At 37.3% G+C, this 15,645-nt stretch overlaps 1 long non-coding RNA gene across 2 annotated transcripts; it reads right to left on the bottom strand.

The window, feature by feature from the left end:
• Positions 1-9,167: 9,167 nt before the first annotated feature.
• LOC116804521 lies at positions 9,168-12,655 on the bottom strand. 2 transcript variants are annotated; one of them, XR_006357688.1, is made up of 3 exons: positions 12,591-12,655; positions 9,662-10,216; positions 9,168-9,549 (listed from the first exon to the last, which is right to left on the bottom strand). It is a non-coding gene; the product is annotated as an uncharacterized LOC116804521 (long non-coding RNA). The 2 variants fall into 2 exon arrangements; XR_004364508.2 differs by having other exon boundaries at positions 9,662-10,211; positions 12,591-12,650.
• Between the last annotated feature and the right edge of the window lie 2,990 nt (positions 12,656-15,645).

The following is a 15,645-nucleotide window of genomic DNA, read 5'->3' on the forward strand; positions in this document are numbered from 1 at the left end:
ATCTGGATTTCTTAATATGAGACACTTAACCCTTGGTTCAAACCCCAAGCCGAACAACATCGACAAACTGCTTTTATTTAACTCTGATAGAAAAAAAAAAAAAACAGAAATCTGGATTTCTTAATATCAAACACTTGGTCCTCGGTTCAAACCCCAAGCCGAACCATTGACAATTTATTTGTGATTGACATTAGGAAATATATTTTTATTTATTTTTCACCACTGGAAATTTATTTTCGATTTACATTGAAAAATATATTTATTTTAATATACTATGTACACTATGAAATTTTAAGAATATAAAAGGCTTCGATGTGGTCGAACTATTTCCATGCACACACAGTCATACACACACGCACACTCACACTCATACATACACAGAGAGCTTGCAGTGAGCACCCTTTGGGGGGCTTAGCATTTGCAATACAATTGCAACAAATGTGCAGCGGCTGCAGAGATACGAATTTGAAGTGTCCACGACGCCCACGGCACTCCTCCCCAGCCACTCCCAGCACTCACAGAGCAGCCCCATAGCTAGTCAGTCCCCCCAATGAGCTATTTATCTACACCGAACGTTTGGCTTATTGCGCCGCATGCTGGACTTATAATCAGGGCCATGAAATATGACAAACAGAGCATCGCGCCAGTTATTACATCGAACGGGCTCAAAATTTTTCATTTATTGTCATGGCAACGGCTCGTCGGGTATTACAAATGGGCCGGCACTGGGGGCTGGGCAATATGAGTGGAGGAAGGTGATGAGACTGAGGAAGAGGACTGATGACTGTGATATTGATGTCAAGCTGAATGCCTTTTTTCTATAGAGTGTTTATTATACTTAAGCCCAGATAGAGACACGTTTATAAGCTTGCTATGCAAAAAATTTGAGGTTTTTATTAATGCATGTACTTGGTGTTTTTTGTTATCTTTTTATAAGTTTAATTATTATTCTTTTCAAAAATGTTTTTCTTAAATATTTTTTATATATATATATTTTTTTTTTTTTCAGTCATTTCCCTAGTCAATTTCGAGTAAGCACACATAAAACAACTTTAAATGTTGCAAAAAAATAAAAACAGAAATTGAGGGCAAATTGTTGATGGATAGATAGATAGATAGATGGATAGATAGATATATGAAGATATCAAGTGGGCATTGTATATGGAAGGCAGCTGACAAACGTGAAATGCTTTTGACATTTCAATTGACAGTGAGCTCGCATTGCCTGACTCTAGCTCCCCCTCTCTCTCTCTCTCTCTCTCTCTCTCTCTGTGTTTAGTACAAGTCTTGTGCTGCTCTTATCTCTTATGCTTCATCGTTGCGGTCGGAATGCGAACAGTTAACTGAAATTGACGTTTGGCTTTTGATTATTGCGACCTATCGTTGACTCAAACTACGAATCAATCAAAGCCACAATACGACTGTATTGAATGAGTGAAGAAGACAGAGAGCGAGAGAAAGAGTGAGAGAGAATGAAACTAGAGCTAAATTTGTACAGCATTTGGCTATAAAAATGATTTAATTGGTTAGCACTTTTTGGGCTAGTGAAATTGTTCAGAAACGGCCAATTGGTTGAATGACATCGTTGACAGATCCATTTGTAACTCGGTTGCCCGCAAATCAATAGAAAATTTATAAACAACCTATGCTATAGTCGTTCAAGTGCCACCATCCCAACTGTCACTTCACAATATGCAAACAAACAGAGAGAGAGAGAGAGAGAGAGCATGAAGAGAGAGAGAGAGAGAGAGAGGAAGCTGGAAGATAGATCGACCCACCTGCCGTGTGCATTTGTTATTCATGAGCAGCTATCAACACCAAACAATGTTGGACCAAGCCTTTTGTGTTGATAACAACAACAGCAACAACAATAACAACATAGAACCTAGAAGGCACTCGTTGCTTGTCCACGTCGTAGCTTGATTGTCCAATGGGTTGCCTGACGGTTTTCGCTTGCCAAATGCAAACGGAAATGTCGCAAAAAAAAACTCACAAGCACACACACACAGAGAGAGAGAGAGAGAGAGAGAGAGAGATAGAGAGAAAGAAATGTGGGACTAGTTCATTGCCTGGCCAAAGGATTGGGGTACAGCAGGCAGTCGAGTCTGCTGCAACTGCCAACTGCTTTTGTTATGAATGATGATGGAAAATCTGGCAGCAGCATCTCTCAGCAACTGGGCCGCCAAATTTAAAACGAAAAGCCCACGAAATGTAGAAAAAAAGCCAAACGATAATAAAAAATAAAAAAAAACCAAACGAAGTACGAGTATATTGCAGTCGGGCATAACCAACGGCACGACACTCGCTCAAGGCAGGCTAAAAGCTGAAGACGTATGTTAGTCGAAGTTACTAATGCAAAATTTGCATGTACACAGTTGAGAATAGATGTTGTTGATCATATGACAAGACGATTTTAAAAGTATATAGCTTAATGGAATACACATTGAAAATAATTGACTAGATAGGGTCCTAATATTTCGTTTAGTTTATAAAAATATATTTGTTAAATTATATATTATAGATATCGATGTAATAGACATTCAGAAGGAAAGACAGATAAATGGACTATGGCCTATGGACATCTGTCCTAGAGAGAGATAGACAGATGTAGTTTATTTATCAGTACTTCTGCTGGAACGCGACAATCCCGGAACATTGAAGAGCTAGGAAGGTGACCTGACCATGTCTTCTTAAGGGGCTTTCTGAATATGTATATAAGAAACTTCAGTTTTAAAAACTTGTAAGAGTAGAAGTCAACAAAATTTTGAGTTGAATTTCGCTGCTGATCCTTTAAGGATCACCTTTAAAGGAGTTGACGGAACTGTAGGTTATACAAACTAAAATATAATTCTTATGAGAGCTCTTTATATAGTTTTTTAGGGGGACTATTCATACAATCCTAAGGCTTTCTCATATATGTAGCCTAAGCCACCCAAGAGTCTTTAACTTCATATAAAACATCTGAATGAAGTAACAAAACATTGCCTAAAAGCCAATATAGACTTGTTCGCTCTATGGGCGGGTATTAAAATGCGGTTGTGCGGTGTGGGTAGCGGATGGGGAAGCGGTATAACAAAAGGGTATCCAGCGTAGCAACGTAATGTGGTGATTCAATTCAGTTTGTGCAATGAGCAGCCGGCAAAACTTTGAAAAATGGTAAGAAAAATGTGGAACGAACAGAAACGGCGGACGTAGCAAGTGCCTGTGGCACACACACACATACACAGAGAGAGAAAAAGAGAGAGAGAGAGGCAGTTCTTCTATTGGTATTGAAATGCAAATGGTCGTTGCCTGCCGAAATTAAATTATGTGGAAGTAATGATAACCCTTCTGCTAAGCGACCGATGCGGCCAACGGCGATTCAATTGCCAGCCACAAGGACAGCAGCTTCACTTCTTCCCCTCTGCCCTCCTCTAGCAATGGGTCCTGGGCGACGCAACGCCCCTTTTGGCAGCTGTCTTCTGGAGACTGCACTCACGGATGCTAAATTAATTGTAGTAGGTGTGGCATCAGCAGTAGCAGCAGCAGCAGCAGCAGCAGTAGCAGCAGTAGCTCCTGCTAACTGTAATTAATTATCTACTCAAGTATTATAATGAGACAAAAAAATGATATAGCACACTCCCAAGTGGGAAAGGTGCTCAATATTATGGCAGACTATGCGCTCAATACAATTTATGGCAGGCCATAAATAATGCCAGAATCAGAAATAGGTCAATTTGCCATTAAACTTGGCGAAGTACCTCTGGCAGTCTTATACATATCTTATATATAATATCGATATCTTGGTGAGCATATATTATTTATTTGTTTATTTGTTTATTTTATTATTTATTATTTATTATTATCTATTTATTTATTTTTTTTTTTTATCATATATTACTTTATTTGATGAATTTTATTCGCTTGTATGTTTCTTATTTAATATCATATAACAAAGAGTGAAATAAATTGAAATTGAAAAATTGAAAATAAAGAAATAAACCTTTTTTTAATTCACAATAGGCCATTCACATTTTACCCTGCTTTCCAACTTTTGAAAAGCTGGATCCGACTGGAGAAAGATGTCAGAATTGGCAGCACTGTCTACAACACATACATAGGTAATTGAAGCAAGCAGTGTGTACAGGCCTGTATGCACGAAATATTTATAATTCCCAACTCATTTATTCGGCTTAGTGTTCGTATAAGTCAGTGATGCCAATTTGTCCTTTTTCCGGACAGATCTGTCATATTTTTAAGGGAAAAATATCAAAATCCTCTATCCGGAAATCTGTTCTTTTTTTATTGCGAATCGTATTCATATTTTCCCAGTTCGTTGGTTTTTTCCAGTTGATCATTTGTGGATGCAATAAAATTTTACTGATTAACATTGCAGAACAGTTTAACATAATTTTAGCATTAAATATACTAAATTGTTTACCGCTATTCGGTTAAGAAAAAATTGAATTGTGTCGGTGATTTAGGCGTACTGCAGAGTCTGAAAATGTTGCATAAATTGCAAATTAAAAAAAAAAATTGTTTGCTCTGTTTTCTGTCCAATTTTTTAATATCACCTTTTTTCCATATTTTGCGAATATGTTTGCCTTTTTTTCAAAAAGAATTGACATCATTAGTATAACTTCCGACGTTCAGGCAGCCGGGCGGTCGAGTGCCCCACAGCAGCAAAGGGTTGATCACATCTCCCCGACTGATTGTGAACTTCGCACTCGTCTGAAAAAATGCCAACATCTTGTATCTTGTATCTTGTATCTTGTATCTTGTATCTTGTATCTTGTATCTTGTATCTTGTATCTTGTATCTTGTATCTTGTATCTTGTATCTTGTATCTTGTATCTTGTATCTTGTATCTTGTATCTTGTATCTTGTATCTTGTATCTTGTATCTTGTATCTTGTATCTTGTATCTTGTATCTTGTATCTTGTATCTTGTATCTTGTATCTTGTATCTTGTATCTTGTATCTTGTATCTTGTATCTTGTATCTTGTATCTTGTATCTTGTATCCTGTATCTTTCTAATAAAATAAATCTAATTAAAGAGTCCTAATAGACGTGCTGGTCGCAAATGCAAATTTGAAGATACGATTGTTTTTGAATTTGTCCAGAAAATAAACGAAGCTACGAATTTGGCATTATTTATTGAAGCGACGCGACAGATAACGAGGTGATTGAATAGAGCAGGAGCGGAAGCAGCAACGAAAAAAGCAGTAGGAGGGGCAGTTGAAGCTGTAGCAATAAAGCGCTGTAATCCACTCAAGGCATTTCCGACGACCAAAAGGACAGATACACAGAGAGAGCGAGAGGGACAGAACGAGAGTCAGTATAGGCCGTGGCGTAAGGATGGCGCAAGGAAACATTCGGAGTTGAGTTTTGGGATAGAAGGAGTCAAAGCAATGAGGACTGGCCGCCAACAATTCACAAAATTGTTTTCGTGACTTAAATTTTTGCGTTGTGAAGGACGTGTTTGGAAAGCATATGATGTGATTTGCCATCAAATTGAGTTGTCCTCGTTGTGCTAGCTGCCTGCTACAGATTGGCCAAAAAGCTGGAAGCAGGCTGCTCTACGAACAGCAGCAGAAGCAGCAGTAGGAGGAGGAGCAGCAGCAGCAGCAGCAGCAGGAGGAAGCAAGCAGAAGCAACAGCAACAGCAACAGCAACAGAGACCAGGCCACAGCTCAACCGACAGACTGTCACTCAGCTCGGCTAGCTGAAATGCAATTAAATTTAGAAAAATATCAACAGCAGGCAGCTAGTTGGCAGAATAATAGTTTATAGCCATAATAATAGCAAAGTAGCTGCAACGGTCCAACACTCCGTGCGCACACAGCCAAGACATGGGCATGGGTCTAAGGATAGGATAACTGAGTTGTATGATAAGCAAGCAAAGTGCTTTGTGTTGCCTTTAACTAAATAGAAATGCGCCAACTAGCACGTAAACTTCTCTGTTGCCTATGCATATATATGTATATATATATATATATATATATATATATATATATATATATATATATATACTCTACCCACTTTTGTAGCCTTTATTATTGTTGTTGAATAGCTCGTAGCGCCCCATTTTCTAAGATTTACTTAGGCTTAGGCATGCCAGCAACTGAATCTGAAACTGAAACTGAAACTGGGAAGCTGTTAAAAGTCTTGAGTAAATTCTCTCTTACACTGTGCGAATGTGTGTGTGTGTGTGTGTGTGCTCTTAGTTACATTTTGTACAACAACTAAATTACACTGTGCAAATATTTGCCTTACATACGTATTTAGACAAATATATATACATACATATACATATATATCACTCTATATATGTATGTATATATACATCTTTCTGTATGCATCTTCCATACAACTTATCTTATGAACGACAATTGAAAGCAACACAAAGCAAAACCTCACAAAACAATTGCCAAAGCACTTTATATCCTTTGCTTGTGGGCCAACAAATGCTCATGGCCCAAAGCAGCAGCAATTCTAGTTGGCCAAGTATTTGCCTGAGCATATCCAACATACAGTTACATATGTCTATATGTTTATTTATATAATAGCTGAAGGTCTGCGCATGCCGCATAGCAAATACTCTTGACTAAATAGCGCTTAGCAGAAAGATTTATAAAAAATAATAAATTAAATTAAATAATTAAAAATAAACTAGTTTTTATGCTCACTAAATGAATAGAGTATATAGGTTTATTTGTGCAATTATTACATTAATTTGAAAAAACTTAATTTTTATTATTATCAATTATTGCTATTATTAATTAAAATTGGATACACAATTAAATTTAAATTAAATTTTCTCGATTTGTTCGAATAATTTCTAAAGTAAACAAATTTCACAAGCAGAACAAAAGATTTGCACACAGAAAAAAGAAGAAAAAACAAACAAATTACAATTAAAAAACATTGGCTGATTACTTTTACTTCACCCTGTAGCTAGAGAATATATTATGTAGGAAAGCTATACTACCCATAGGTAGAGCATGTGCGCCTATGTACCTTTATACCTTTGTTTGCACAAAGGTGTTTTGCAGCAACTTGTGCCGCACATGATTTTTTTCTTTTCATTTAAAAGCTCTGAAATGGGTTACTAAAGCTTGATAAATCGAAATAATATTATAATTTATGAGAAAATGCAGAGAGTATTTAAAAATAGTTATATGGATATATAATAATAATAATAATATGGATAAATACATTAAATTGATTATATATAAATACATATATAAATTCTTTATTTCTTTATATACATAGATACATATGAATATACATATGTATGTACACAATTCATCTTCGCTCAGCTCAATGAGTGCTGCTGCACTTGATCATTTTCAATTTATATATGGCGTGCGTATGTGTGTGAGAGAGAGAAAGAGAGCGCCTGCCAATTGCGCTCTCAGTGAGCAAAAAAATAACTGGTTCTGCTTGCCTCATACACCACAGACAGTGTTGCTTTTTTGCAGCATGCAAAGCTAGATCTAGCTATAAAAAAAAAATTGCCAAAAAAGCTGAATAGCGAAGTGAGCATATATTATTAATTTGTTTATTTTATTATTTATTATTTATTATTTATTATTATCTACTTAATTTTTTTTTATTTGATATATAGTACTACATACGTATTTGATGAATTTTACTCGCTTTTACGTTACTTATATAATATCAGTTGGGCTATTAAGTAATTTAAAAAAGTAAACCTTTTTTTAATTCACAATAGGTCAAATTTGTCATTTTGCCCTGCTTTCCAACTTTTGAAAAGCTGGATCCGACGGGAGAAAAATGCCAGAATTGGCAGCACTGTCTACAACACATACATAGGTAATTGAAGCAAGCAGTCAGTACAGGCCTGTTTACACGAAATATTTATAATTCCCAACTCATTATTCGGCCTAGTGTTTGTATAAGTATAACTTCCGACGTTCAGGCAGCCGGGCGGTCGAGTGCCCCACAGCAGCAAAGGGTTGATCACATCTCCCCGACTGATTGTGAACTTCACACTCGTCAACTGAGAAATGCCAATATTCAAATTTCAAGTCTAGTTACAAACTACACTCTATACTTCCCCCCTCATAATTCGTCAATATTCGTCCCCCTCAAGAATATGTACGAAATTGTATATAATACATATACACCATTTACAAATTAAGCATAAAATGTGTTTAGAGTTAAGTTCAAAGTTATCTTCTAGTATATATATACAAAATATATATGTACCACACACACTCAGCATAAAAAACATGTTGAGAACTTATAAGTAGTTATATATCCCCCATCAAGGAAAGTTAAAATTAGCGCACACACACAAGCAAAACAACAACACATAAACACATATATGGGCAATAACCTGTGAAAGAAATGCAATTTACACACACAAAAAACACACACCCTTACATACATACATTACACCAACAAAAGAAACGTAAATTTGTGTCAAAAAATGTGTAAAAGGAGTTAAGGAATTGTGAAAATAAAATTGAGAAATAACACCACCCTCAAGTCTCTGATTTGGCGCCGTCACCGCTGAAAAAGTGACGAAATGAAAACTGCTGTGGGAACACGCCGGATGGAAAAATTCCACCGGTAAAATGATCGCCTATTTTTTTTTTTTTTTTTAAATTTATTAATTAAAATAAAATATATAAATGAGTATATACAATAAAAATAATAAAAAGGTTTTTATTTGTTTTTATTTAATTTACTCTTTATTTGTTTACTTATTAATTTTTTTTTAAACTAAGTCACCGCCTTCAGAGCTCTTTAGTGTAAACTAATTGCTAAAACGATTAAGCAGCAGCAGCGCGTGTGACGATGACTAGTTATAATAATCATCAGCTTGCTTAAGTAGCAAATGGCACAAAGATACTTTTACCGTACATACATATGTATATACACACATATACAGAGAAGAACCACAAAATTAGATGTATGTGCTAACAGCTCCAACCCTAACTCCTTCCAATCCTGACCCAAGGCCAAAAACTAGATGACGGATTTGGAAGACCCAGAGAGGAGAATGCTTTAAAACAATTAATTATACATTTTTGGTGCCAAGCGAGTGGCAGCAAAGCGCAGACATTTAAATAACTCTGCAAACACACACACACATACACACATACACATGCACGCATTGCTATGAAGAGCGAACAAAAACAAACAGTGAAAATGGATTTCCATTTAAGGCGGCATGTTGAGCACATTGTTTTTATTAAGTGTCGCATGATATACTTATGCTAGTGTTTGTGTATAAGCGTGTGTGTGTGTGTGTGTGTGTGGGAGTGTGCCTGTGTGTGTGTGTATGTGACACATAAACACTTCAAGTGGCAACATGGCGTGCAACTAATCCGCTGCCCAAAAAATATGTTACAAGTGGCCATAAGCAGCCAAAATTGAGCGAACGAGCGAGAGTGGGCGGCGGATGGTCGGTCGAATGGTTGGATGGATGGATGGCTGGATGGCTGGATGGTCGAATGTAGCTGGTCCACGGGTCAAGCAAGTCCCTCGAAAGCCAGCCGACCAGCAAGTGGCACAGTGGTCAGCAAACAATTGTAACTAAAGGGAATATATTACAGACAGGATTAAGGATCGAACTAAGTGATGCACCGAAGAACAAATGATTCAGTCGAGCTGGAGTTAGTTCTTCAGCTCAATAAGAATTACGTACTTTATATATATGATAGGCCGATGCCATAAACTTCAATTTTTCAAGTTACATATATAGTTCAAGCGATCTCTCAGACAACTTGGAGTGAACTAAGATGGTTTCCAAAGAGAGATGAACAGCTGAACCAATCTATAGTCGATTGCTCTTTCTGATCCTCAATCATTATGCCATTTTCATCAGTTGAATATATTTATATAATTTATTCTAGAAAAAGAGAAACAGTATGTATTAATAAACCGCAACTTAAAGTTTTAATCGCATTATTTAAACTTATTCCTCGAATACTTGAATTGATACATTAGTTTAACTACATATATAATATTCTTAGGTCGCCCAGTAAGTCCGGCATATGAATGTACAGATTGAGCCAAGAATAAGCTCTTGAGAAATCTATAATAAAAAATAAAAAATATAAATAAGTTAATTTTAAGAATTAATTTAATATTCTATAGACAGTCCACTGTGCCCTGTCGCAGTGGGGCAAACAAACATATCGTCATCATGGAAACAGACATCGTATGAATAGCATATGACGAAGGCCAACTAAAAGCTGCACTGCAAGAAAACAAGAGAGCTTTGATAATGATTAAAAACAGTCAACTAATAAGGCAACTTAGTTTAAGTCAAGCTACAAATAATTAACAATAATTTATGAGTTGTTGTTTTTTTTTTTTCAAATACATTTAAATAATAATTTAAATGAACTCTTCAAGCGACTCACTCTCTGCTTGCAGTGTATAGAGCTAGAGAAAACTGGAGCCAAGGAGCGAGAGAGAGGGCCAGAGCGATAGAGGTGTGAGAGTGGTTTAGAGGAGGTCACATAATGCGCGCTAAATACATAGTTTGAAAATAGTTGTAAACCCTTTCATCAAGAGCACAACTGCTGCCCAGGACCGCCCTATACCGCCCGACCACCCACCCACCCGCTCCCAAATCCCAATTCCGTTTATCCGAGCTGACAAAAACCCATGGGAACTCGACTCGTCGTGGCTTTACAGCCAAAACAAAATGCAAAGCGAAGGAGAGGGAGTGAGAGAGGGAGGGGGAGAGGGAGTTGGAGCGTTGAGTGTGGGCGGCACGGCACGGTTAGCTGTCAGTTTTGGTTTTTGTTTCATTTTTGATAGTCGTATGACCTTTTTTGGCATATTTGCAGTAACATTTTGTCAGTGGCGTAACTGCCATTCCAGCAGAGCCATTCCGTCAGCAGAGCCACAGCCGACAACCGGCCAAGTGTGAGGAGGCTGAGGCTGAGGCAGAGGCAGAGGCAGTACCAGAGCTGCCCTCGCTACGACTCTCTGCTGCAGCGCTGATAAAAGGCGACTTGAGCATAGACCATAGACAGACATAGACACATATACTCTCTGTATGTGTGTGTGTGTGTGTGTGTTTTGTGTGTGAATGGCTGTCGAAATGAATGCTGCAACTAACGAAATGAATAAATGAAAATTAGTAGAAAAAGGCTTTTGTTGTTCATCAAGAGCATATGCATATGTATGTATATTTACATACACACATACATACACACATTTATGGCGTTGTAGATGTAAGTCCATGCCTCACACCTAGCAAATACATGTCATCAACCCGAGTTATATTGACACCGTATACTTCTCTGTTTAGACTGGGATTCATATAAAATAAGCTTAGAAAACTGTATTTTTTGGAAGATCTCTGAGCTGAAAATAATACTTATAGCATAATACTTATAGTAAAAAGCATCTATTGGTTTTGTGCATGTCCGCTTTGCTTGTTTTCGTGCGTGAAAGCCACCTATTCCTAGGTATCGTTATCTAGATTTGCTCCCTATGCCCATCAGAAGTGCGGTTATACAAATACTTTATGGTATATGGAAAGAGAGAGCGGACAGAGACTTCAAAATTCAAATTTCACTTCAATCAAAACCAATTTTCTCTAGTATATAATATGAAGATAAATCGCATATCGTAAATCCTGCAAATTGTTTGTAGTTAGTATTAGAAATGTGCAGCCCAGTTCACAATTAACTTGAGCGCAAGTCAATCGATAAATGAATCACAATATTTGCTTTCGCATCAAATGCAGCTATTTTTTTTTTTTTTTTTTTTAGTCAGTTCAGAAGTCGTTAAATCGTTAAACAATTATTTAAAGCTATCGCACCGCTTATTTCAACGCCGATCCATCTAGGCAATGGGCCACACTCCCGGTAGCTACTATTTTTTGGGGCCAAGCATACATAAATATTATCGTATAATTCGCTAGACAAGCGGGCTGAAGGGGTGAAGGCAGCGACTTGGATGGGGGCGCTGAGGTGGCAGGTGGGTGGGGTCTGTGTGACGCATTGAAGCGAACGCATATCTATCATTAATATCGCTGCAGTCAGCTGCTGTTGTGCTACGAAAAAGGCTGCTGCAAAAAATATATACTTCACACACACACACACACGCACGTAAGAGCCATGAATGCCAATACACACACACACACACACACACATACACATGCTGGCATTGTGTGGCCTCCTCTCTAGCACAGCGCTCGCTGAGGTTTACTGCAGCAGCGGCAGCCGAGGCAGTAGCAGCAACGCTACTGACTGCTGAACTACTGCCAACTGCAATTAATCATTTTTCTATCATTTTCAGATTTTTTATACATACAAACAGCCGGTGCCACTGCAACTGTGTGTGTGTGTGTGTGTGTGTGGGTTGTGCAAAAGTATGTTCATATGCATGTGTGCATGCATTGGTATGTATGTATGTAGCTAAGTGTATGTGTGTGTGCATGTGACTGGTAAGTTATGATTTTTTTCTCAATTGGCGTTTTTTTCCTTTTCCTTACCCTAAACCTATTCAGCATATTTAAACAGGAGTATATTAGGCTATGAATAAAAGTATATGCATATAATTAATATATGTATGCATGTTTGTACTAAATTTGAGTCAATTAGGCCACCTACCATTTTAATTTTATGCTTTGTAACTGTGCTCTCGCTGTACGTCAATTTCTAGTCGCTTCTGTTCGTCTACTGACAATTAGAGCGAGCATGTGAGTATAGCTTCAATAGCCATCTCGCTCTCACTTAACAGCTACATATATCCAGCTAAAGCTATCTTTGTCCCGCTCTCTCTCTCTCTTTCTCTCTCATTGCGAATTTGGCGTATGCAGTGCAGAAACGAGCTGCGAAAAGCTAAGACGCAAACTCACATGGATAACGTTTTTACAACAATGCTATAGAAGCTCTCAGCCTCACACTAATACAGCTGCAAGAGCTGCAGGCAAGAAAGAATTGGGAAACGAACTCTGCCATTAAGCTCAAAATACATATGTATGTACATGTACATATGTATGTATATAAGTATTATGTTTTATTATTTTGTGGAAACGACATGTACATACATATGCACATTTGTATATGTATGTATGTCTATTTTATATATTGCGTAACTTGATAACCTGCTATATAATTTCAAGTTCAATTTTATGCATCAATAGCCAATAAGGAGTAACTAGAAAGGCCCACAAGACGATATGAAATTTTTAGCAATTAGTAGATCTATAAATGAACTGCCTATACGGCATTAAGTCAGAAGCAGATTCATTGAGTTTTTGCATGTAGCATGTACATATGTATGTATGTATGTATGTATGTATGTATGTATGTATGTATGTATGTATGTATGTATGTATGTATGTATATATATACATATGTAGAAATGTATTGAGGTATGCACGCATTTGCAAGGTATGTTCGAAAAGGAATGCAAATTTTCAGTTTTCAGTTTCATATTGCAAAATATTTTTTTTAGCTTTATATTTATAGTCAGAATTTGTACATTCGAAGAGCTGAAGACGTCATTAAAGGAGGAGCTCAAGAAGAAGAAGACAATAAAAATTGAATAATAAAAAATAAAAAACTTCGAGTATCATCTAACACGTAATTGGAGCTACTACTATTAATTAAAATTTTTCCCATTTTCAATAGATTCAGGGTATACTAAGTACACTATGAAATGATCATCTACAAAATGTGCAATACTTTTCAAGCCGACCTCGTACATACGCTTGTATGTATGTATGTATGTGCGAGCGCTTTAAATGACATCCTTGCTTGCATCCAGGCAAAACGGTTTCTAATGGCGTCTTCACTTAGATTAGGTCAATTGGTAAATGCTGTGAGCACTCGATGCGACCAAACGAAAAAAAAAGCCAGAGTAAAAATCATTCATTTTACATACGTACACATACACGTATGTAGGTATATGCATATGTATATGTACAGATATCTGGTCAGAAAGCCAAAGACGCAAACTTTTCGATGGCCATTGATGGTGATACGTCCGGCGTGGAGCACTGTGACCGAGCTGCGAGCTGGGCTAGATGAATGCGGAAATTTCCAGGTGCGGTTGCGGGCACAACCTCCGGGACTGAACACCACCCGTTCCGCCCACCCAACGGGACTGTTGCAGCCAAACTGCTAACTGCTGCTAACAAGCTGGCAGCGAGCAGCGTTGACAGCGTCATGGGAACAGTGGGAACAGTTGGAGCTCAGGTTCGGTTGGGTTTAAGTGTTTTATGAACTCGTTTCAATGAAGTCATACAAAGTGCGTGAGTTGCACGGACACCGACACACATACATATATGCAATATAAATATATGTGTGTGTAGTATACATATATATGTATATAGTTGCAGGTGACATGTGGCAACAGAAACCATGTCTCTGTGCCTCAGCTGACCTGCCCGTGGTGCTCCAACTCGACCCGTCGTCGTCCGTCGTCTGTCGTCTGGGGCATTGAAGCTTTTAATTTGATTTTCGTTCAAGTGCGGTTTTCCAACCAATCCATAGTCACCTCTCTCCCTCTCTCACCCACACACACACTCAGTGGACAGGTATGTGTGTGTATGCGTGTGTTAGTTCGAAACTCAATTCGGCTTTGTCGGTTGCAATGAACTTGAGTCCGAGGAGATACTGCTCCTGCTCCTGCTGCCGCTGCCGCTGCCTTTTCTGCTCCGCCTGAGCAGCCCGAGCGCATGTTGCGCTCTAATGAGCAACGCACATCTTAATTACGGCTAGTCCAAAATATCCACACGAAAAACGATTAAAAGAGAGCAGCATGCATATCTTGAGCTGGAAACTCGTTGAACACTTCACAATCAAATTCAATTCCAAGTGCTGTCCCACCTTTCTATGCGATTTTCATTAGTTCAAATGTTAGATTTTCTCTATATATACATATGTGTGAGTTAACAATACCGAAAGGTGCCGGAGACATTCTAGGAGAGAAGACAATCAATCAAGCCTAGACTAACGATCTTTTTAGAAATGTAGAGAAATAACTATAATTTTCATAAAACTATAATGAATTAAACTTCAGATTATTTATTTACTTTACAGTTGTATTTTATAAAATACTTACTGAATTTAAAATATATGTAAAATCGTTTTTTTTTTAATCTTCATTTAATTGAATTGAATTATAAAATATTAATTGTGCAGTTTACATTATCAACACAACAAATATGCAAATCAGTCAGGTGTAAAAGGGGATAAACATAGACAGAAAAACAGTCAGATTGCAATGGCCAACCGTGTCCGATTAACGGATACCCTATAATCGAAAATGAAATGAAGATACCCTATAATATATGGATACCTACATATGAAGCATATATTATAATATTACATATGTTATAATAGTTAATTAAGACTAACAGATACCCTACAATCAGCAGTAACTTCAAGCAGTTAGTCGTTAAGCCGTTATTCAGTCAAAAAATATAAAAAATTGTTTCCATCTAAAATATGTTTCAATCGATTATCGATAGATGCTTATCGATTTCGCGCATGAAAAGAAAGATATAGTCAAAAAAACAATCCAAATCAAAAATCGCAACAAATCGATAGAAATCGCTCAAAAATCGATAAACATAGGTCCGTGTTCATATTTTAGAAATCATCAACATCTGTAACTTCTACATGCTCTAGGCTCAACCTCTCTAGGATTTCACAC

This window comes from Drosophila mojavensis, unplaced genomic scaffold (assembly GCF_018153725.1).
Source record: "Drosophila mojavensis isolate 15081-1352.22 unplaced genomic scaffold, ASM1815372v1 contig_136, whole genome shotgun sequence".
Lineage (NCBI taxonomy): Eukaryota > Metazoa > Arthropoda > Insecta > Diptera > Drosophilidae > Drosophila > Drosophila mojavensis.